Source organism: Doryrhamphus excisus, linkage group LG17 (genome assembly GCF_037039965.1).
Source record: "Doryrhamphus excisus strain RoL-2023G ecotype Guam linkage group LG17, RoL_Dexc_Guam_v1.1, whole genome shotgun sequence".
NCBI lineage: Eukaryota > Metazoa > Chordata > Actinopteri > Syngnathiformes > Syngnathidae > Doryrhamphus > Doryrhamphus excisus.
Window position 1 is genome coordinate 14,700,033 of NC_136373.1, and position 24,102 is coordinate 14,724,134.

Here is a 24,102-nt window from a genome sequence, read left to right on the forward strand (position 1 = left end):
TGAGTGGTTCCTCAGCCACAGGGTGCATTCACCTCCATGTATACAATATGGTAGACTCTGGCAAAAACAACAAATTATAAGCACATGTGAAACAGCAGAAGTTGATATTATACCTTCTGTAAGCATCTATTCAATGAGGGCTGCATTTTCTCCGAGTTGGGAAAAGTGTGATATAATAAATGAGAAGACAGAGCAGGAAGCAGGAATGAAGAGGCCCAAAAAAAAAAAAAAAAAAAAAAAAACGGCATACATAAGCGTGACAAATATCAGCGGCGACATTGTCGACAGTAAACCGAGAAGGTAAGAGATGAGAAGTGGTAAATTAATCTTCCTGCAATATCTGGCGCCGGGAGAAAAGTGCCCCCCGCTCTTTATTTCTTATAACAACTGAAGACAAATGACCACGGCGTTCACATTGCTTCTGATAAGGGACATGCAAGACAGACAATGGCTCTCACTTCTTGATTTAATCAACCCTCAGGGATGATGCACTTGAGAAAATAACTCAATAGATTCATCAGAAATGATGACATGGAGAAGGTGCAAGGGCAAGTGTGCGATTTCTCCGCACGGCTTGCGATGAAATATACATAGTTTAATAATAACGGGGACGCCGGTAGAAGACGCCGTTGCTCGGCGGCTACCACCAGATTGACGCTATGGATGCCACGCTACCGAAATACCGAGCGAATGGAATTATTAATGCGAGTGCACATCCGGCTCAATCTTGGGAGTCTTAATTTATTTTCTGCCTCCGACTTTTTTTTTTTTTTTTTTTATAAAAAATGACGGTGTCGTCTTATTGATTTTACAATCAGAGATCAATCAGCTTTTGGCCTGAAGCCCCCCACCACCATCGCCTCCCCCCTCCCAATCTTGCTGACCTGTGCTTTGGTGAAATGGCAGGATGACCTACTGGTATATGACCCCCCACAACCCCCCTTCACAACATAAGGTAACCCTGAACACATCATTTAGAAAAAATACACATTTGCAGTGCTAGTTGTAGTACTGTACCACTTGCATTCATTCATTCATTCATTTTCTACCACGGGGGTTGCTGGAGCCTATCCCACCCTGGACTGGTGGCCAGCCAATCACAGGGCACATATAGACATGTTTGCGACCTTCTAAATGCGGTTTTTAACATTATATGAGCCCTCTAGACATGAACTAACACCCCTATAGTCAACTTTACACTCCCATTACTCATTACTCCATCCTTTTTCTATACCGCTTATCCTCACGAGGGTCGCTGGGGTATGCTGGAGCCTATCCCAGCTGTTACACACTTGACTGGTGGCCAGCCAATCACAGGGCACATATAGACAAACAACCATTCACACTCACATTCATACCTATGGACAATTTGGAGTCGCTAATTAACCTAGCATGTTTTTGGAATGTGGGAGGAAACCGGAGTACCCGGAAGAAAACCCACGCATGCACGGGGAGAACATGCAAACTCCACACAGAGATGGCCGAGGGTGGAATTGAACTCGGGTCTCCTAGCTGTGAGGTCTGCGCGCTAACCACTTGAGCGCCGTGCAGCCCTATTATTATTTCATATTATATTATTCTATTTAACACAAATGTAATGCAAGAGATGGACAAGAGTGGAATCGAACTTGGGTCTCTTTGTTGTGTCGCCTGCGTGGTAACCACTCAATCACCGTGCAGCCCACAATCGATTATTCATTCATCTTCTACCGCTTTTCCTCAAAAGGGTCACGGGGGTGCTGGAGCCTATCCCAGCTGTCTTCGGGCGAGAGGCGGGGTACACACTGGACTGGTGGCCAGCCAATCACAGGGCACATATAGACAAACAACCATTCACACTCACATTCATACCTACGGACAATTTGGAGTCGCCAATTAACCTAGCATGTTAATTGCAAACTCTACACAGATGTGGCCGAGGGTGGAATTGAACTCGGGTCTCCTAGCTGTGAGGTCTGCGCACTAACCACTCGACCACCGTGCAGCCCTATTATTATTTTATATTATATTATTCTATTTAACACAAATTTAACAGACAAGTCAAGCGTTTTGTTTGTTTTTTAAAAACCGATTCATCAATTAATCCCCAAAAATTATTAACCGATTAATCGGTTATTAAAGCAATCGTTACACTATTATGATTACTGTCACACGCACAGAGTATAACAAACCCGCCTGCTTTTGTTAAAAGATTTAAAATAGGAAGAAAAAAAAGGCTATACAACAACATATCAAAACAAATGACACTTTTCTATTTTGTGCGTCGAGAAAGTTCCTTCACAAAGGATGAGCTGTTTCAATCACAGCTCTAATGCAGTGGCGAGGAGAGGGGGGAAAAAAAAAGGGGGTAATTGGTTTGGTAAAGATCGTTTTCCATCACACCATAAAGCACTACACAATAGAAAAGGTCGCCAATTAAGCAATCATGAATAGCAAGCACTATAGCTGATGAAAATAGGCCAGTGGTTTAAATAGATTTGCAAGCAATTTACCTTTTCACAATGTTGGCAATCTGATGCAATTTGCTTGCAATTTTGTCGGCTTTCAGTAGCCCTCAACAGCTGACACGACACGGTGCAAATGGCAAACGAGCGCGGCGCGCAGGAAAATGTAAAACTATCTTGGCCCGCATCGAGGTATCAGAATGGCGCTTCATCAGGAAAATTACAACAATTAGCATAAGTGCTCCAAAATCAACACTTTAAATGTCAGCAGCAAAGGCTTGCAAGGGGGGGACCGCAGATGTGCGAGTGGGTGCACGGCGGCGTCCTGCAAGGATGGACTCGCCGCGCAAACGCCGAGCAATCAGACACTATCTCTTCGCCAGTGATGGCCCCCACAATTGCTCTGACATTCTCTCAGGCCTGTCACTCTTGGTCGCAGACTGTGTTTCCACTCTGACTTGATTTGCTGCTCAAGCAATCGCAAAAGCCGAGCAAGACTAACCCCCCCCCCCCCCCCACACCCCCACTCACCAACACCAGCTACCCCCACTTAACTTCGTCATTACACAGCTGACAATGAGGATAATGTATCTCGGGGTCAGGCCCCGGCTTATGTACTTGTTCATTTCGATTCATGAGGTTTTCTGAAAAACACACATAATGGCAAGCAAAGATTGTGGACTCCATGATGACCTGCCACTTCCTTCTTTAAATGGAAATCATCATCAGAAGGACCCCGAGACTGGAAAACAGTTCTTCTGCAATGGTTTTCTCAAGACTTAAGCTGTGGTTACTCCGGACCAAAATGAGAACGGATACATGGTGGGCAGAATCGGCAAAGCGTTTTTAGCATCCGAGCAACGGATGATAAAACTCAGATATTCCAAACAAAAAAACTGCCTGCTCGGTTGAATAAAAAAATAACATCAAATTTATTTAAACGGTCCCTGACACTTTGTTTCCATATGGTTTAAAGTGTTTGTAAAGTCAAGTCAAGTAAAACAAAACTTAAATTATATTAGGAAAGCAGGAAGTGAACAAATGTTCAGATGTTAGCTAAATACAAGGATGAAGAGTCTTGAACCAGTCATGATGTGCTATACATATCACTATATTGACACTTACTATGGTACCCATTATGTCATTGGATGGTCATATCACCTTGTACTTCGGTACGTGACCAAAAAATTAAATTAAAATAAAAAAGTCATGTCAAGTAAAACAAAACTTAAATTATATGAGGAAAGCAGGAAGTGAACAAATGTCATTGTATGGTCATATCACCTCGTACTTCGGTACGTGACCAAAAAATTAAATTAAATTAAAAAAGTCAAGTCAAGTAAAACAAAACTTAAATTACATAAGGAAAACAGGAAGTGAACAAATGTCATTGTATGGTCATATCACCTCGTACTTCTGTATGTGACCAAAAAATTAAATTAAATTAAAAAAGTCAAGTCAAGTAAAACAAAACTTAAATTATATTAGGAAAGCAGGAAGTGAACAAATGTCATTGTATGGTCATATCACCTCGTACTTTGGTACGTGACCAAAAAATTTAACTAAATTAAATTAAATTTAAAAAAGTCAAGTCAAGTAAAACAAAACTTAAATTATATTAGGAAAGCAGGAAGTGAACAAATGTTCAGATGTTTGCTAAATACAAGGATGAAGAGTCTTGAACCAGTCATGATGTGCTATATATATATATATATCACTATATGGTCATATTAAAAACAAAAAAATGGTCATATTAAAAAAAAAAAAACTTAAACTGTATTATGGAAAGCAGGAAGTGAACAAATGTAACAGTTACTGATTGTAAAAGTACCAGATGGAGGGGTAGGATTTAATAAGCTTTGCTTCTTCCTACTCCTTTTGGACATGTGGAACTGTGAACTGATTATGTGATGCATTCAATTGTAATCTGATGCATGTTCAAATGAAATAAAACCATTACCATGACAAACATGGCGTAATACGAAACAGAGGATGTTTACAGTGATCATCAGTGAAGATTTGAGTGATGTGTCATGGAGATGAAGACTGGTCACCTTCAATACACAAAATAGGAAGGGTAAATGACTCTGGAGGTGCTTATCGTTCAATTATCGTTTTGTTTTGGCACTAATCGAAAACTTAAGAGACCCGAGCAACAAGCCGGAACTACTTTCCTCCGCAACGGAAATGGACCAGAACTCAGCTCACAGGACGATGATACACTACACTGCTGATGGGTGACATCATACAAATTCAAGTCCAAAATTCTGACCAATCCCTTTACAGCATGACGCTGTTTTTATTTGGAGTGGAAGATGCAAACAGGTATTAATGATTAGATGGTGAAATTAATCATCAGATGGCTAATGTGATGCGTTTGGGAGTTGACCTTTAGTAATGGCATATCAGTTGGTTAGTGATGACACTGAATGAATCATGAGGTGATAAAAAGTCTATCAATGACTTTTTATTTTTTTATATTGTATCTTTTAAAATGAGCGGCTTAATTAAAGATACAAGAACCTTAAATTTCACAACTTTTTTTCATCTTTGTAACGCTTTAATTTCTCCATATGGATTTCAAGCTCATGCTATTCCCGTAATGCTGTGTTTTGTCAATAGCCTCCCTGTTGTGTATTTAATAGTTACCATTATCCATGCATCAATATTGCAAGATTAATTAGTCTGGAAGTCATAGATTTCCTTGCAATGACAAGAGACGAAAGGCAAATAAATGAATGCTAGCATGTATGCACAATAACAAAAGTGGGAAAATGTTTTCTTTGTGCTTTTAGGGGGCAGAAACCACAAATACTCAACACATGCATGCTAACTGATTCTTACATAAAAGCATATGTATGTTTATGTTATTATGTATACCAAAGATACAGTGTAATACAGTATGCATGCCAAGGGAGCAATGACACTTCGAAAAAGAAATACAGCGGAACCCCGGTTAGCATCCAACGGTCCGACTTAAACCAAAACATACTCTAACCAAAATATGGTGAATACCAAAGATACAGTGTAATACAGTATGCATGCCAAGGGAGCAATGACACTTTGGAAAAGAAATACAGCGGAACCTCGGTTAGCGTCCAACGGTCCGACCTAAACCAAAACATACTCTAACCAAATCAATTTCCCATAGGACGTTCCGGCACCAAAATATTATTTTTTTTTTTATAGTTTTGCCACTCAAGTTTTACATACAGAAACAATTTCAAATGCATATAAATGATGACTGAACAAGCTAAATGTTACATTTAACATGACTTTTATTTTGATTAAAAACTTTGTTGTTGATTACGATGCAACGAGATCAACATGGACACCACCACCGATAGCGTCTTTCGCCTTCCTTATCAAAATGCTGTCACTGGCAACTTTCTTTGACTCCACTGTGGGTTTTTTGCGGCCGTGATTAATAAGAAAAGCTGAGACTTTTGGCGTAACTATGTTAGCAAAGAACTCAGTATCTATGTTAGCAAAGAAGTCAACCGTTGGTGACGTCGTAATGGGTACGACAATGGGTACGTTTCCATGCACTAAATTAGCCAGTTTACTGAAATAATTTGGTTTATCCATTTTCCGCACCTTGGTGTCCCCTTTAATAATTATAATTATTATAATAATTAATAATTACCTATTTTCCAGGTGTCCTTAGAATTGTCTAACCGTATCCCTGGCCAATAGCACTCATCATAAATAAACTGAAAAAGGTAGCTAATCCATGTGATCGGAATTGGTATCGGAAGATCTCATTCATAGACAAACTTTATCGGAAGATCTTGATTGGAGCATCTCTAATTATTATGGTTATTTTCAAAACAATACCGGCCTTCACAGTATCTGCCAGGAAAATTCTGGTTAGTCAAATGAATGGAATCAATGGAAAAAGCCATTTTTTTTTCATTGTCATTTTTTTTAAATGGTCCTGAAAGCCTACAAGTAAGCGGACAAGACGACATAAGTTTTATTCTTTGTCCAAATGACCAGCATCAGCATTCTGAGGCCCTTGGCTCAGGATCGTCCCCCATCGTTGGAGGAGTTACGAGCCTGCTGATGACGGTCTTAACACATATGATCGGAATTGGTATTGGCCGATCTCATTCATAGACAAACTGTATCGGAAGATCTTGATCGGAGCATCTCTAATTATTATGATTATTTTCATAACAATACCAGCCTTCACAGTGTCTGCCAGGAAAATTCTGGTTAGTCAAATGAATGGAATCAATGGAAAAAGCAATTTTTTTTTCATTGTCATTTTTTTTTAAATGGTCCTGAAAGCCTACAAGTAAGCGGCCAAGACGACATAAGTTTTATTGTTTGTCCAAATGACCAGCATCAGCATTCTGAGGCCCTTGGCTCAGGAGCGTCCCCCAGCGTTGGAGGAGTTATGAGCCTGCTGATGACGGTCTTAGCACAGATGGGGCTTGAGCCCGACTCCCAGCTCGCTCCTTTGTACGAACCCGGCTCTCTAATTACACATGATGTGTGAGGGAGAGTAAAGGGAAGAAGGGGGAGAGCCCCCCCCCCCGCCCGCAAGCAGGTGACAGTACGAGGAGAGGAACCTGTGGCAGATTCTCAGCGCCATCAGGCACAACGTAGCTTTAGCCTGACAGCTAATTAGAAGCGACACAGATTTCTCCCAGTGTAACAGATGTTGCCTAATCAGTCCAGCTCGGGAGAAGCCCGACGCCAGCAACATTTCATGCACAATTTAACCATCTAAAAAGGGATGAAATACTTAATGCATTGTAAGGCCAGCACAGCTGTTTCTTTCGTCTGGAAAATTTCCCAGTCTAAAAAAAAAAAAAAAAAATACATGTTTTATGTAACTCCGGTGGAGTGTCTATAATGTAGAAATAGCTGAGAAAAAAATAGCTGCCACACATCTGCCAGAAGATTTCAGCATAATATCGATGGAGCAAAAGAGCTCAGTGCGAAATAGTCAATAAAGCATTGAATAGAGAAGAGTCAGTGATGAATCAAAGCGACCATTCTAAATACTATACGGGCTATACATGTCAAATAATGAATCGGTCGATACATTGCGGACAACTGTATACGTTCAACTTGTGTGAACGGTGAACGGTTTTGGAAAGACCTTTTGTGTTCCCTGCATCAAACATCTGAGTGATGAATCAGAACAGAAATGTTCCAGTTGATCGGACAGATGGACTAGAACAATAGAGATCTCTCGTGACCTCTGGCCTCACAAGTGTTCCTATGGCTCCCGCAGACGCAGTCTATAATTTGTAGAGTCTTACCAGACGGGTGGAAGTAGTTATACAAGAAATTCAAAAGGTAAGGACTGACTTAGTATGTTCTCTTTGGGATGGCTGTATCTTCCAGCACAACACGTCTACTCCGGTCCTCAGGTAAAAAAAAAAAAATCCTGACAGAAAACAAGCATCTTGTTCTCTTCCGTCTGTGAGTGACGCTGAGACTAGCAGCTAGCGAGGCGTCATGTTAGTCCGCCAGATATAGTTTTTCGTATTATTCGTATTTTCGTACAATAATATAAGTCTGTTTTTTTGTGAGGGCTTTAGTGTCAAAATGGGTACTTACCATGACATCCATTGTTAGCTAGCTCATATTAACTTGACATCCATTGTTAGCTAGCTCATATTAATGTGACATCCATCGTTAGCTAGCTCATATTAACTTGACATCCATTGTTAGCTAGCTCATATTAACTTGTTTTCTCACGCTAGAAGGCACAGAAATGGGAAAAAATAGTACACTGATAATATTGTGTAATACTTATAGTATCTTGCCATATTTTGATGATTTAAAACGTTGCCTAAACTTCTTTCCTACGTGCATTGATTTTACTGCTACAATAATACCGCTGTGGTTAATCCAGAAGTCTGTTTTTGTTTTGGGTTTTTTTTTTAGGGCTTTAGCGTAAAAATGGGTACTTACATGACATCCATTGTTAGCTAGCTCATATTAACTTGACATCCATTGTTAGCTAGCTCATATTAACGTGACATCCATTGTTAGCGAGCTCATATTAACTTGACATCCGTTGTCAGCTAGCTCATATTAACGTGACATCCGTTGTTAGCTAGCTCATATTAACTTGACATCCGTTGTTAGTTAGCTCATATTAACGTGACATCCGTTGTTAGCTAGCTCATATTAACGTGACATCCGTTGTTAGCTAGCTCATATTAACTTGACATCTGTTGTTAGTTAGCTCATATTAACGTGACATCCGTTGTTAGCTAGCTCATATTAACGTGACATCCGTTGTTAGCTAGCTCACATTAACTTGACATCCGTTGTTAGCTAGCTCATATTAACTTGACATCCGTTGTTAGCTAGCTCATATTAACTTGACATCCGTTGTTAACTAGCTCATATTAACTTGACATCCGTTGTTAGCTAGCTCATATTAACCTGACATCCATTGTTAGCTAGCTCATATTAACTTGACATCCATTGTTAGCTAGCTCATATTAACGTGACATCCATTGTTAGCTATCTCATATTAACGTGACATCCATTGTTAGCTATCTCATATTAACGTGACATCCATTGTTAGCTATCTCATATTAACGTGACATCCATTGCTCATATTAACCTGACATCCATTGTTAGCTAGCTCATATTAACTTGACATCCGTTGTTAGCTATCTCATATTAACTTGACATCCATTGTTAGCTATCTCATATTAACTTGACATCCATTGCTCATATTAACCTGACATCCATTGTTAGCTATCTCATATTAACTTGACATCCATTGTTAGCTATCTCATATTAACTTGACATCCATTGTTAGCTATCTCATATTAACGTGACATCCATTGTTAGCTATCTCATATTAACGTGACATCCATTGCTCATATTAACCTGACATCCGTTGTTAGCTAGCTCATATTAACTTGACATTCATTGTTAGCTAGCGCATATTAACTTGACATCCATTGTTAGCTAGCTCATATTAACTTGGCATCCATTGTTAGCTAGCTCATATTAACTTGTTTTCTCACGCCATAAGGCACAGAAAAGGGAAAGAAATATGTGTTCATGTTTCATGTAAGGATTACGAATGTTGGGCAGGGGTAAATAAGATGCATTTTCTATCCCCCCAAAAAACTGCAAAAAAAAAACGGTAAAAAAGTCACCAAAAAATTTGCCCATTAAATATATTAAATTTTATTAAATATAAATTGCGTTATTAACTAATGGACAGCTAGAAAAAGACTAGACCTTCAACTATGTTAGTGAAAATGTATATTTAAATGCAATAAATTTTTACCAGCAACCAAAAATAGGGCATTTAAAAATGCATAATACAAAGCAAAAATCTCTATGGAACCCAAACAGCGATTGTGATAGTAATGTGTTTTATTTGGCACGCCATCAGATAAATATAGATTTGCGTCCTCGCTCTTCCTCTGTGCCGTCCAACATTGAACGGCATGATCTTTTTCATGCTATCGGCTCGTGTATTGGCTGTATCGCATCAAGCGTGCATTTTTATCTGATGCACTGGATGACAGGTAATCTAGCTGAAAGTTCCAACAATTGCACACAAAGAAAAAAAAAAAAAAGCCACGGCTGATGAAATCTGAGCAGTTATCACACTAACCATTACCTGTCATGCCCTCTGCTTCAATTTAAGGGTGCATCAATTTTCTGAAGAGGAAATCAAGGGCGAGGAAGAAAAGCAGTGCAGATAAACAGTGACAAAGGCCTCTTTTCTGCTGCTTTTATTTATGATGGGATGTAGCTGTGCAGGGGACCACACGAGGGGGGCTTTTATCAGACCAACAGATACATCTCTGATAGCGAGGGGGAGTCTTCACCCTTGATGAAGTGTTGGACTCGCCGAGGAAGATTTCTGGCTCAAACGACTTTGGCTTGAAAGGAACCCCGGGGGAGTCCCCCGAGCGGCTGCAAGTGGTTGACTAAGGTGACACGCGTGAATAAAAAGATGGAACCTTAAGAGTTCTGTTTTGTACTTTGTTGTCTTGTAGGGTTTCATCATCAGCAGTGGTGGTTACACGTGGAACAAGTCTAGAATCATACTAGTCATATGTATATTACTGTAAAACTATTAACAAACCAACATTGGTTTGCTGAGGGACTGTCTACCTCAACTGGTTAGATTAGATATTTGACAACAAGGCCAAAATACTTGCAGGGTATTGTTTTGTTTTTTACTGTATTAGACCAATTTGCTCACCAAGTAAACATGGTACATACCAAAAGAAAGATTATACTCCTGTCTTTCATCAGAAAGAAAACATATTTATTTGTTCTTTAGTAATTGGCAGTAGAACGTACAGTAAGTATGTTTCAGGTAAATATCTGTTCCCGACTAAAAATTTTTTTTTTTTGTGAAAAGATTTCAAGCATAACTTTGACTTTGGCTCAACTAGATAAACATTCATTCATTCATTCATTTTCGACCACTTTTTCCTCACAAGAGTAGCGGGGGTGCTGGAGCCCATCCCAGCTGTCATGGGGCGAGAGAGGCGGGGTACACCCTGGACTGGTGGCCAGCCAATCACAGGGCACATATAGACAAACAACCATAAGCGATAGAAAGTGAATGAATGAATGAATATTTTAGTTTGCGACCTTCTAAATGCGGTTTTTAACATTATATGAGCCCTCTAGACATGAACTAACACCCCTATAGTCAACTTTGCACTCACATTACTCAGTACTCCATCCATTTTCTATACCGCTTATCCTCACTCGGGTCGCTGGGGTATGCTGGAGCCTATCCCAGCTGTCATGGGGCGAGAGAGGCGGGGTACACCCTGGACTGGTGGCCAGCCAATCACAGGGCACATATAGACAAACAACCATTCACACTCACATTCATACCTATGGACAATTTGGAGTCGCTAATTAACCTAGCATGTTTTTGGAATGTGGGAGGAAACCGGAGTACCCGGAGAAAACCCACGCATGCACAGGGAGAACATGCAAACTACACACGGAGATGGCCGAGAGTGGAATTGAACCCTGGTCTCCTAGCTGTGAGGTCTGCGCGCTAACCACTCATCCGCCGTGCCGCCCAACTATACCAAAATAACACACAAAAAAAATAAAAATGCACAAATATAACACCAGGAACTATTTACAATGTTGACATTTGGAATTGAACTATGTGTGTGTTTACGCTTGTTTCTTGTGTGCATGCTTTAAAATTTCATAAAAATTTGTAACCTTCTGCACGCTACACTCCTCCTTCCTGTCATGCATGATCTTTCCATCTACACAATCCCTCCCGAGCTCTTATCAAATGCACCTCTGCCGTAATTATGGCTTGAAATTGTTCTGAAGCGAAATGCATTAGTTCCGCAGAAGCTGAAAAGGTATATAAATACATTTTTGGGATCGAGCATTCGGAATTATAAAAATTTATAACTACAACAAAAAATAAAATAAAATAAAAAATAACTACATTTTTTTATTATTTTTTTTAGAGTTAAAAGTGCCTTCTAAGGAAAAAAAAATTGAATCTTTATTTAAGCTGTTTCATCTTGCTTAGATTTCAATTCCACAGGTGAGGCTGTCACTTGTTGCTAGGCAGAAATTCATAGGGCTTATTTATAACTGCCCCTAAAGCCAATGTAGAAAAAAAAATATCAGTTCACCAGATCGCCAGATTGGAGCAGCGTCCTTTCCGACGTAACAGATCCAGGTGCTGTCTCTTTCGGATGTGTTTTATATTTAATACAGAGTCACTTTGTGAAATTTTGCTTGATTCATCAAATGCACAAGAAAATATTGTATTTTTCCAACACTGTTCTGTGTTAGTTCATGCAAATTATAACTTATAAAAGTGGAATATCAGAAATTTACAAAGGAAGTCACACAGGAAATGAAAGAAATAAGTTATATGTGAATATATGTTTTGGTAGAATCCTTCAAGCTGAAAAAGGTAGGACAAGAAGCAATGAGGTGGGAGTCTAAGCCCACTGTGCTAATGTGCTAAGAGCTGTGTGTGTGTGTGTGTGTGTGTGTTGTGTGTGTGTGTTAGTGAACTAATACCGAACATACAGGTTAAGGGCTCCCATGCTGACAGTTAAGTGAGTAGACAGAGAAGAACTATAATTAGATTCATCTACTGCTATTGACAGACTGGAGTTTGATCAATACACACACTCACTGTATTGTACCAAATACCAATATCTGTCAGTATCCGTCTTAACTGCATTAGTTACAGTCAAATAATTAAATGTACCCCTCCCTTAGCTGTAGATGGCTTTGTGTGTCAGTGGTTCAAGAAATAAATCCATTTAGGCTGCAAAAAAATACAAAAAAAAATATATATATATATAAATAATAATATAATATTAAATAATATAATATTTAAAATTAAAAATTTAAATTTAAAAATAAAAAATATTTTTTATATATTATAGTATATATTTTTGCAGCCTAAATTGATTTATTTATTATAAATATATAATATAATATATAAAAAATATTTTTTCACAATTGGGGGAAAGTGAAAATTCATCTATATAACATAGTATATAAAAATAATAATAGGGATGTCTACAGTATTGAGTAATTGCAGTGTAAAGTTGACTGTAGGGGTGTTAGTTCATGTCTAGAGGGCTCATATAATGCTAAAAACCTAAAAAAAAAATTTGAACGTCGCAAACATGTTTCCTATGCTCGCAAGGGGGTGCTATTAATAGCACCTCACCTCACTCCACACACTATTAATATATTATTATTACATTTTATTATTATTATTTTCATTCATTTATTCATTTTCTACCACTTATGCTCACGAGGGTGGCGGGGGTGCTGGAGCCTATCCCAGCTGTCTTCAGGCGAGAGGCGGGGTACACCCTGGACTGGTGGCCAGCCAATCACAGGGCACATATAGACAAACAACCATTCACACTCACATTCATACCTATGGACAATTTGGAGTCGCCAATTAACCTAGCATGTTTTTGGAATGTGGGAGGAAACCGGAGTACCCGGAGAAAACATGCAAACTCCACACAGAGATGGCTGAGGGTGGAATTGAAGCCTGGTCTCCTAGCTGTGCAGTCTGTGCACTAACCACTCGTGCACCGTGCAGCCCCTATGAAAATATTCCATATATATAAATAAGGCGAAATTCACTTATCACTAATCAGCCGTGATAAACGAGGGACTAAAGTGGGTCAAAGTTGTGATTTGTTCACCTGAAAGTGCCTCCACAATTGAATATAATAACATGAATATTTTGTAGTGCAGTCGCTGGTGATGTGTGGTTTGCTTTACCGTAGAGCAATACATGATTTATAGTTCCTTATCATCTGGTCAACCACATCTTGACCACCATGCAAGTATCGGAGCCTCTAGAGAATCCATTATTGACAATGCCAAACACTCTCCTACTCCCTGCCATTGACATTTGACCCCCCCCCTGCTTTTAGTTTGCCATAAATGCCTGATTTATATTTCCACAGACCTGGTCCTGCAATGACCGCCTGCCTGGGAGTGATACAAGTAGCCTTAGCAGTGTATTGCACGTAATAACCGCCATCGTTGAGCCTTTAACAATGCATTTTAAATTGCCCGATGGCGACATACGCAGCTGTCAAGAATGCCAATAAATATACTTTCCCCCCCCCCTACAGAACTCAAGCTAATTGTTGTGGAGACCAAAATGAGTGTGTAAGTGTTTCTATGTAGGCAGCAACAACGCAAGTCGAATGTGTTGATGACCCACAACACTGCTTGAAAACATGTGGTTTGGGAGAATGATGCCTGGGAAAGTTATTTCCAAATGTCATTACTTCATTCCAGAAAACAGAGTCCAGTTGAATTATTCACATAAAGAAATAATGTAAATTCAATTTAGCTAAAAATGTTGACATAATGTTGAGCCTGATGAGAGGCGTAACGTCTTCTTGGACATCCTCAACGGTCCAGTTGCGATCGACTTAAACACAAAACCCGTTTTAATAGTTTTACAATTATAGTTTTACATGCAGAAATGCATATAAATGACGAATGAAAGGGATAAATGACCAAAACAAAATGCATCAGCGAGATCAACCACCATCATCTTCATGTTATTCATTCATTCATTCATTTTCTACTGCTTATCCTCACGAGGGTCGCAGGCGTGCTGGAGCCTATCACAGCTGTCTTCAGGCGAGAGGTGGGGTACACGCTGGACTGGTGGCCAGCCAATCACAGGGCACATATAGACAAACAACCATTCACACTCACATTCATACCTATGGACAATTTGGAGTCGCTAGTTTGATGTTGATGTTGTTATCCGATTTCGGAGGCTAGCAGACGAGAGAAGACATTTTTCAAAGTCACTTCAACATAATCCACATTATTGCCTGTTGTTATTCCAATGATGACTTATGGTTAGGGTTTTCCGATAGTGTCGCCCATCAATAATTATGGTAATGGTAATGGTAATATTTCATTTGAACATGCATCAGATTACAATTGAATGCATCCCATAATCAGTTCACAGTTCCACATGTCCAAAAGGAGTAGGAAGAAGAAAAGCTTATTAAATCCTACCCCTCCATCTGGTACTTTTACAATCAGTAACTGTTACATTTGTTCACCTCCTGCTTTCCTAATAAAAAAGTTTTTTTAAATAAAAAAATATTTTTTAATTAAAAAATAAAAATAAATATTTTTATTAAAAAAATAAAATAAAAATAAATAAAATAAATAAATATACGTATATCTTATTTTTATAATTTTTAATATAGTTTAAGTTTTTTTATTTATTTTTTTTTTGTCCCGTACCAAAGTATGAAGTGATAGCAAACAACTGCTTGTATTGTTTCTAGAATTGGCTCATCGTTGTGATTATTATATTAATTATCAGCCCGATATCTACTGGGTTTGTTGAATATAAAAGGACAAGGAATCAAGAATTAAGAGTACTGATTTGCAACACAAGTTGACATATTCGCTATTGTAGTTTATCATAATTATTTTGGTCGCCAAAACTGAGCAGAATGATTTTAAAGTGAGAATTTCTGATCATTCTGAGATGGTGCATTCAAGGGTTGATGGCGAATGTGGTCAGTGCAACTTGTTGGGTCGTGACAAGTAATAACTCAAACCAACGAGATAACTGAGAACAAGACAGATGCTCATATTTGATGGATGGCTCAAATATATTTAAATATCCTCTGTCCTATGACCCCTGTAGGGCAAGCTAATGTCTCAGACGCTGTCTCCTTCACTTGCACTCAACACACACACACACACATATATATATACATACACACACACACACACACACACACACACAGGGGGAGAGGTCTAGAGGAGTCACAGTTAATGGGATTACCCAAGCGGTCCCTAAGCTCACCTCCAGGTCCCACTGTGGCAATCAGAGGCCTCAGCATCCTTAACGCATCATGAAGAGTGCTTGTGGTACCACACCGAGGAGGGGGGGTCAGGAGGGGGGGACGGACCTCTGCTCTCTAACCTCCTAACACAAGCGGGGCTCTAACTGCACTGACCTCTGCTGCTTTTTATGGCGCTAAACGCACCGACCGCCATTAACCCAAACCCTCGCTACGTTTAAATATCTCTCCACTGGTAATCACAGCGGCATCAACACCTTGCTGCTTGACCCCATCGCACCGCGAATGTTGGGGAGGGGGGTCACGTCACTAATGGATCTGTACTCGTGTGTCCAGGCGAATTTAAAAAAAAAAAAAAAAATGCTAATTTGTGCGCCGCTTTGATAGAGAAAGACAACGCGACAGGGGCTACACACATTTCTGCCTATGCACACACTCCCCCCCCCCCCCAACGCGATTACTCCGAAATGAAGCGGAAAATGGAAGCGATTTATTAACGAGACATTAGACGCACTTTTAATAACCTTCCCATCCTGCTCAGCGGGGGAGCCGCGGATTACACCACACAGGTTTCGGTGACACCAGAAAGGAAGTCCCCCGCCGGGTTGTGTGAAGAGCGCGAGGAGGGACACAATACCGAGCCTGGGGTTCTCACATCCCGCTCCGGGGCCCTCACCCCAAAGGGGAAGGACAATGGGTTAAAAAGGCATGAATGTCCTGCCTATCCAGGATATAATGTAGGTGGCTGCCACTGAGTCTGAATGGGCTGATGGAGCAGCGTAGGGAGAGGCACAAAGAGGGCCACAATAAAAGAGATTCCTCGGGTCACTAAAGCATTGCATTCACTTTGGCCTCCACCGCTCACACATTCACCTTTAGTCTTAAAACACAAGGGATACATTTGACATGGAAAATATAGGACTAAACATAAGCCCTAAACAATTCTAACTTATTTAATAAACTGTAAAAAAAAATAATAATAATGGAAATGAATGCAGTCTTTGTTAACAGGCCATCCTTGGGGGGGAAATACAGAGGTGTTGATCTGAGCTTGTTAGAAAGACGAATCCGGTTCAAAAGGAAAAGCATCACTCCCACTAAAAGTAGAGGAAGGATTAGTGGAATTCCACAGTATCAAGTGGCATATGTTCGTGCAAATGTGTGAGAAATCAACACCGCTTTGCTTCTTGTGCACTTCAAATAAAGTAAAAAAAAACGTCATTAATAACACTTTTTTCCTATAAAAACAAACCAAACTTGGAGGCTAACTATCCAAATAAAAGGAACAAAATGCTAGGTGGCGCTTATGTTCCTTTCAGCACAAGTAAACCTTGACTTATCACGCAAACTATGGAATGGATTGAGTAAGGAACTCAAACAATGCACAACGATGAGCCAATTCAAGAAACAATACAAGCAGTTGATGTTTGCTAAATGCAAGGATGAAGAGTCTTGAACCAGTCATGATGTGCTATATATATCACTATATTGACACTTACTATGGTACACATTATGTCATTATATGGTCATATCACCTTGTACTTCGGTATGTGACAAAAATAAATAAAATAATAAAAATTTTGAAAAAAAAATTAAATTATAGTAGGAAAGCAGGAAGTGAACAAATGTAACAGTTACTGAATTACAGTTACTGCATTTCAGTATGTGGAATCAAAATATGGAATGGATTCAGTAAGGCCCTCAAACAATGCATCAATAATAATGGTAATGGTTTTATTTCATTTGAACGTGCATCAGATTACAATTGAATGCATCACATAATCAGTTCACAGTTCCACATGTCCAAAAAAAGGAGTAGGAAGAAGCAAAGCTTATTAAATCCTACCCCTCCGTCTGGTACTTTTACAATCAGTAACTGTTACATTTGTTCACTTCCTGCTTTCTATAATACAGTTTAAGGTTTTTTTGTGTTTTTTTTTTAAATAATGTACCATATGATATGACCATTCAATAACATAATGTGTACCATAGTAATTGTCAATATAGTGATATATATAGCACATCATGACTGGTTCAAGACTCTTCATCCTTGTATTTAGCAAACATCAACTGCTTGTATTGTTTCTTGAATTGGCTCATCGTTGTGCATTGTTTGAGGGTCTTACTCAATCCATCCCATAGTTTGATTCCACATACTGAAATGCTATGGCTTTTTAACGTAGTCCTAGCATAGAAGTGTTTCAAATGTAGTTCTTCCCTGAGATCATATTTCTCCTCTCTTGTAGAGAAGTATTGGATGACGTTTTTAGCCAATTGGTTATTTTTAGCCTTATGCATTATTTTAGCTGTTTGAAGATGAACTATATCAGCAAGTTGAAGTATTTTTTATTTTAGAAATAAGGACCTAGTATGTAGGCGGCATTATGAATTATCCTTACTGACCTTTTTTGCAGTACATTTAGCGAGTCAAGATTGCTTTTATAGTTATTAGCCATATTTCCACATAATAAGTAAGATATGGTAGAACCAGAAAGCAATAAAAGTGTGGAGTGATAATTATCAGCACAAAAGTGATATTTATTGAAAACAGTTTCGGGATCCTCCCTTTAATGAAACCCAATGTCGGAAACGTCAAATAAAAAAAATGTATTGCAATGCCGTATAATCCCTCCATTCAGTGTTTGAGTTCCCAAATGTGATTCCTTACCCTAATACATGTCTACACATGATGATTCCCACCCGGGAGCATGTCTTTACAGCACCCTTAATGTAATTAAAGCAAATAAACTCATAACGGATCGACTGGGCCACAAAACAGCGCAGAGGAAGCTAATTTGCTTCCTTTGCTGTGGCTCCAGCAACAGATAATACTGTTTTATTACACAAAAGGTCACCAGGGAAATTAACTTCTGGGCCAGCAAATAAAAAAGAAAAGGGCCCGGCACTCGGAGTAACAAGTACATACTGATTACATTCAATCACGGCTGTCCCAGTCGGATAGGACGCTGACCTTTCTGCCGTCTTGTCAGGAAATAAGATATGTAAACGCTACTCACGCTGGAGGGTCCCTATGTTGTATTGAGGAAACAATCAAGCACGGCAGACACTACAAGGCGTATTGTGCAAAGGGATCCATTTGGAGGAATGGAGTAAAAAAAAAAAAAAAAAAGTTTAATTTTAACAGTTGAATGGGAATTCATGGCTTCTTCCCCCCCTTCTTCGCTCCCCTCCCAAAGTCTGAGTGCACTGAATTGGATTAAGAGCACACCACTGAATGCACAATGAGAGAACAAAAAGTTTCAAGTTCTTTGTCTCCTCTTTATATAATTGTTTATTAGTCACCTGCTATTATAAAACGCCGTACTCTCGTGATGCTTTCACTTACCGACAACAACTACGACTTTTGGTATCACTTTCTTTTATTTTCCCAATGCTTCTTTTATTGTATACTTTCATTTCATTTTGTTTGTGGGGCTGCTTGGCGCTGTTAGTCACTGTCTGCCTCGCTGGCCATGATTGATGTTTACAGGTCATAGCAATACTCTTAACTCATTAGTTAGAAAGGGAAAGATGCGAGCACTTGCTAGAGTGAGATATTGCACCAGGAACACGGGGAGCTATTTCAAGTGGGCAGACAGAGAAACTTAGCATCAGTGTGATAATAGCCCCTGAACTATTGCATGTTTCAATCAATGGAGACACGAGTAAATAAAAAAAAAAAAAAAAAGCAGAGGGTGAAGATTCAGCTGCATCGATCCCCCCCGGGGGCTCACCGCAGACCTTGCCGACAATCTATGGTCTGGGCCACTAATGCTCCCAGTCATCCACAAAATCAATGAAACTCATCCTTTCAATAGCATCCAATTATTAGCACAAAGTAAAGGTAGCCTTCTGCGATAGATTAGAAAACTTTATTGAAAAGCAACACAGACTAGATAAACACTGACTGGAATGTGGATAAGGTGGAATACTGAACAAAATAAACACTTAATGCAATATTACTTAAGTGTTACGTGACAGAAAGGAACCACTTGCGATTATTTGACATTAGCAACGCTGTCCAGTATTAAGATTTGTGGAGTTAACGGAGATAAAACTATAATAAGGAATGTTGATGTTTATACCAGCGCTGTCAAAAGACTACTCATTTTAATCAGATTACTCTCATGTTTTAAAATGAATACATTTGTATTAATGATGATTAATTAATTTTCCTCAGCCACAATTAATCACAATCGGCTGCTTTTGGGCAGCCATGCTCAATCACAATTAATCGTGGCTGAGGAAAATTAATCAATCATTTAATTTATTCAAAGATTAATCGCTATTAATCACGGGCGCTGAAAATTTATCTGTCATTTAATTAATTTTGCGATTAATCACAATCGGCTGCTTTTGGGCAGCCATGGTCAATTGCAATTAATCGGGGTCGGGTAAAAATTAATTGTTTAATTAATTTACCGATTAATCACGATTAATCGTGGTTGCGGTGTTTTTAATTAATTTAACGATTAATCGCGATTGATCATGGCTGCCCAAAAGCAGCCAATCGCGATTAATCAACTAAAAAAAGGCCATTCCGGAACATTCTACTTATTCCTCTGCAAGAATGCCTTGGAAGAATTAGAAATTTTTTTAATAATATTTTTTTCTTTTTTTATTATTTTTTAAATTATTTTTTATAATATTTTTTTCCATTTTTTATTTCTTTTTTTATTATTTTGCACCATGGCCGATAAAAGTCTCTGACGAAAGGAACCTTCTAAGCATAACATGCCTATCGTAATTAATCTATAATGCATTAACTTGTAATTTCAGACTATCCTTGCCCTTTAACTACTATATACTTTGTATACTTCCCCCCCTCCCCACTCAGTATGCTTTACATGGAATGAGGGGATATCCCATGTGTCCCCACTGCCAGGCCACATTTAATAACCATTAATATCCCATCATAGTTTGTGTTAATTAAAAAGCGTAATTGCCATTAAACATAATGATGTTAGATCTCGTGTTCATGTGTTTCTGCCGCTCCGCCCAGCGCCGGCTCGTTATCCACACTTGCGGGATTTAATCAGATGGAAAAGGAATTCTCTCTAATTATCTGCTCTGCTTCATCATTTCATCTTTTTTAAAAACGGCTTCTCGCGTGTGCTGCAGGCTCCGCATGATGAAATATTGTCGTATATTAGTCTGTCAATACATATACAGTTATTAAATGGTGTTGTTTAGTTTGTTTACTCATTAGGCTTTTCCTGTATTTAGGTATGAGCATATTCATGCTCAAATAAAAGGATTAGTTTACCAGATGTAAATATTTACATTTTCATTCATGCCCATAACAAGGCATGAAAATAACCTGCAGCATTCTATTCTATTCTGTACTGCAAAAGAATTCCAAACCAGCTGTTGTGCAAAAGTACACTCAAATGGGACAGTTCCTGTGTGGGAGGATCACACGTATTACTGCACTAATTTATATCCCCCCCGCCCCCCGCTACAAATGTCGTAAATCTGGTGCTTTTTCTGCCGCTCATCAGACACGGCTGCCGCTGCTGCAACAGCAACACTAGTGAACGCTTTAAGGTGATGTCATCATTCAATAAAAGATGATTACCTACGATAGCACCCAGTAAAATACAGACATCTGCCAAGATTGAACTGTGAACCAGAAAAAAAATAAAAAAAATAAATCACAGAGCACCGTTTGTTTTTGTTTTTCTGCATGTGTTGCTATGGTAGCTACAGCTTGTGCAATTGGGCTGTGACAAGATGTCATTGAAAAGTTTCATAGACTTAACAGAAAAGACAAGGGTTGCTGGGGTGCTAGAGCCTATCCCAGGTCTCTTCGGGTGAGAGGCAGGGTCACCCAGCCAATCACAGGGCGCATATAGACAAACAACCATTCACACTCACATTCATACCTATGGACAATTTGGAGTCGTCAATTAACCTAGCATGTTTTTGGAATGTGGGAGGAAATCGGAGCATGCAAACTCCAGACAGAGATGGCCGAGGGTGGAATTGAACTTGGGTCTCCTAGCTGTGAGGCCTGCACACTAACCACTCGTCTACTATGCAGCCTGTGTTATTATTATGATTACTAAATTCATGTTTTTGAGCTGCAATAAAAGCCTGTTGTTCTGGCGATCAAGTCAGGTGCTCATCTCACTGAACAATCACTGACACCTAGTGACCAAGATAGAATACTACATTCACAATTTGAATGTATTTTAGTTTGCTTCAAAATACTCAATTTAGGCCACAAATATGTACAATTTCCTTAAAGATACTTTTTTTTTTTCCTTCGGGCGAGAGGCAGGGTACACCCTGGACTGGTGGCCCAGCCAATCACAGGGCACATATAGACAAACAACCATTCACACTCACATTCATACATATGGAGAATTTGGAGTTGCTAATTAACCTAGCATGTTTTTGGAATGTGGGAGGAAAATCGGAGTACCCGGAGAAAACCCACGCATGCACGGGGAGAACATGGAAACTCCACACAGGTATTACGTTTGTGGGCAGTTATTACGTTGTTGTTGTTGAAAGTTGTATAAATTGTATGGTGAGGTGTTTTGCAGCCTTAAAACACATAATAATAATAATTGTATTGCAGGCTATTTTGGGAACCTGTCGCTTATCCCAGCAATAAACGAGGGAAAACTGTATAAACATTTTTATGAGTGTATGATCTCACCTTCTTTTGCCGTTCGTTGGAAGGCTCGGAACGTAACCCGTCATGGCTGACCCCAAGATGCGGTGGCGTGGACCCGATGCAGATCAAAATTGTGAAGTAAAGTTGGCTGAAAACAGAGGAGAACAAAACAGCAAATAAATATAAAATATAAGCATGTAAACAGACGGCGGGCGAGTGGTTAGCGCGCAGACTTCACAGCTAGGAGGACCAGGGTTCGATTCCACCCTCGGCCATCTCTGTGTGGAGTTTGCATGTTCTCCCCGTGCATGTGTGGGTTTTCTCCAGGTACTCCCACATTCCAAAAACATGCTAGGTTAATTAGCGACTCCAAATTGTCCATAGGTATGAATGTGAGTGTGAATGGTTGTTTGTCTATATGTGCCCTGTGATTGGCTGGCCACCAGTCCAGCCAGCTGGGATAGGCTCCAGCATGCCCGCGACCCTCGTGAGGAAAAAGCGGTAGAAAATGAATGAATGAATGAAGCATGTAAACAGGAACTGGCTGATAATAATAATCCATAATAATAGATGTTCAAAAGTTGAGCTTCCCCTTTTGGGATGCTCGGTTCTTGTCAAAGAAGCCGTGTTACAATTTGAGACAATATAAACAAGAAGCGAGGCGGACTAGCAGTGTGCGGCGGGTGTCAAGTGCTGCTAGCAAGAAAATCTGATTAAACAATTAGTGTCAATTAGCCCCCGACCAAATCATTCTACAAACAATTGGTCTCTAGTGCCCGGCTTAATTACAGGCGACTTTCAGCTCCTTATCATGAGCCCATGTCGCCCGTGATTCATGTCCGACTCACGTCTGTCCCTCAAGCACCATCAATTATCCGCCGGCAAACAAATCCACCGAGCACAAGAAGAAAAAAAAAAAAAAAAAAAAAGACAGCTGCAGATCCAGGGTCTGATGCCTGATTAGCATAAGTCTGTGTATGCGTGTCAAAGTACAAGCGATGAAAATACCGCCAATCACCAATACGTGCTTTGTTGCAAACCTTAATTGAATTCTAACATGCGTTTAAAAATAACATCTTCCAACAACACACCTTTTTTTTTTTTTTTGGGGAAGCCAAACGGTGTAAACAAGATCTCGTAAACACGACAACAAACACCCTCGTAGTGTACACACATTTCACCAAACGTGCGAAAAGGGGAGCGACAGCAGGCGCGATGACATGTTAAATTACCCCCGTGATGTATAGCTTAATGAACCCCTTGTGTTGATCGCGCTCCACATTAATCAACAGCCACGAACAGATTCCCTTATTTTCTCAATGCTGCCTTGATAAACTGCAATTTCATTTAACCTTGGACAGCAACTTTAATAGCTTCCACAGGACAACTGTCAATACTCGCCTGGCTATACAGTGATTAAATTGCACGGCCAAGAAGTGTGCCACGGCTCCCCCTATCCCGGAGTGGATGCCATCCGAATACGCCACCACCACAACCTCATCATTTTTATGTCGCAATTTGCACTTTAACAATTTGCAAAAAAGTACAAAGAAAATAACAAAATATGCAGTTGAAAAAAAAAAGTGGGAACAACAGGAACGCAGACTGAACCACGTGACACAAAATCCATTAAAAAAGAAAGAACCAATGTCGACATAGGCAAAATAGGCATGACCAGGTGATGTGCATT

The 24,102-nt window shown here is 39.5% G+C and overlaps 1 long non-coding RNA gene across 1 annotated transcript in view; it reads right to left on the reverse strand.

Annotated features, from left to right (window-relative positions):
* The window catches only part of LOC131136823 (uncharacterized), a 48,079-nt gene that overhangs the window by 16,957 nt on the left and 7,020 nt on the right, over nt 1–24,102 (reverse strand). The window contains exon 2 of the long non-coding RNA XR_009131815.2: nt 22,455–22,560. This is a non-coding gene — a long non-coding RNA (uncharacterized LOC131136823). The remainder of the gene's footprint in view (nt 1–22,454; nt 22,561–24,102) is intronic.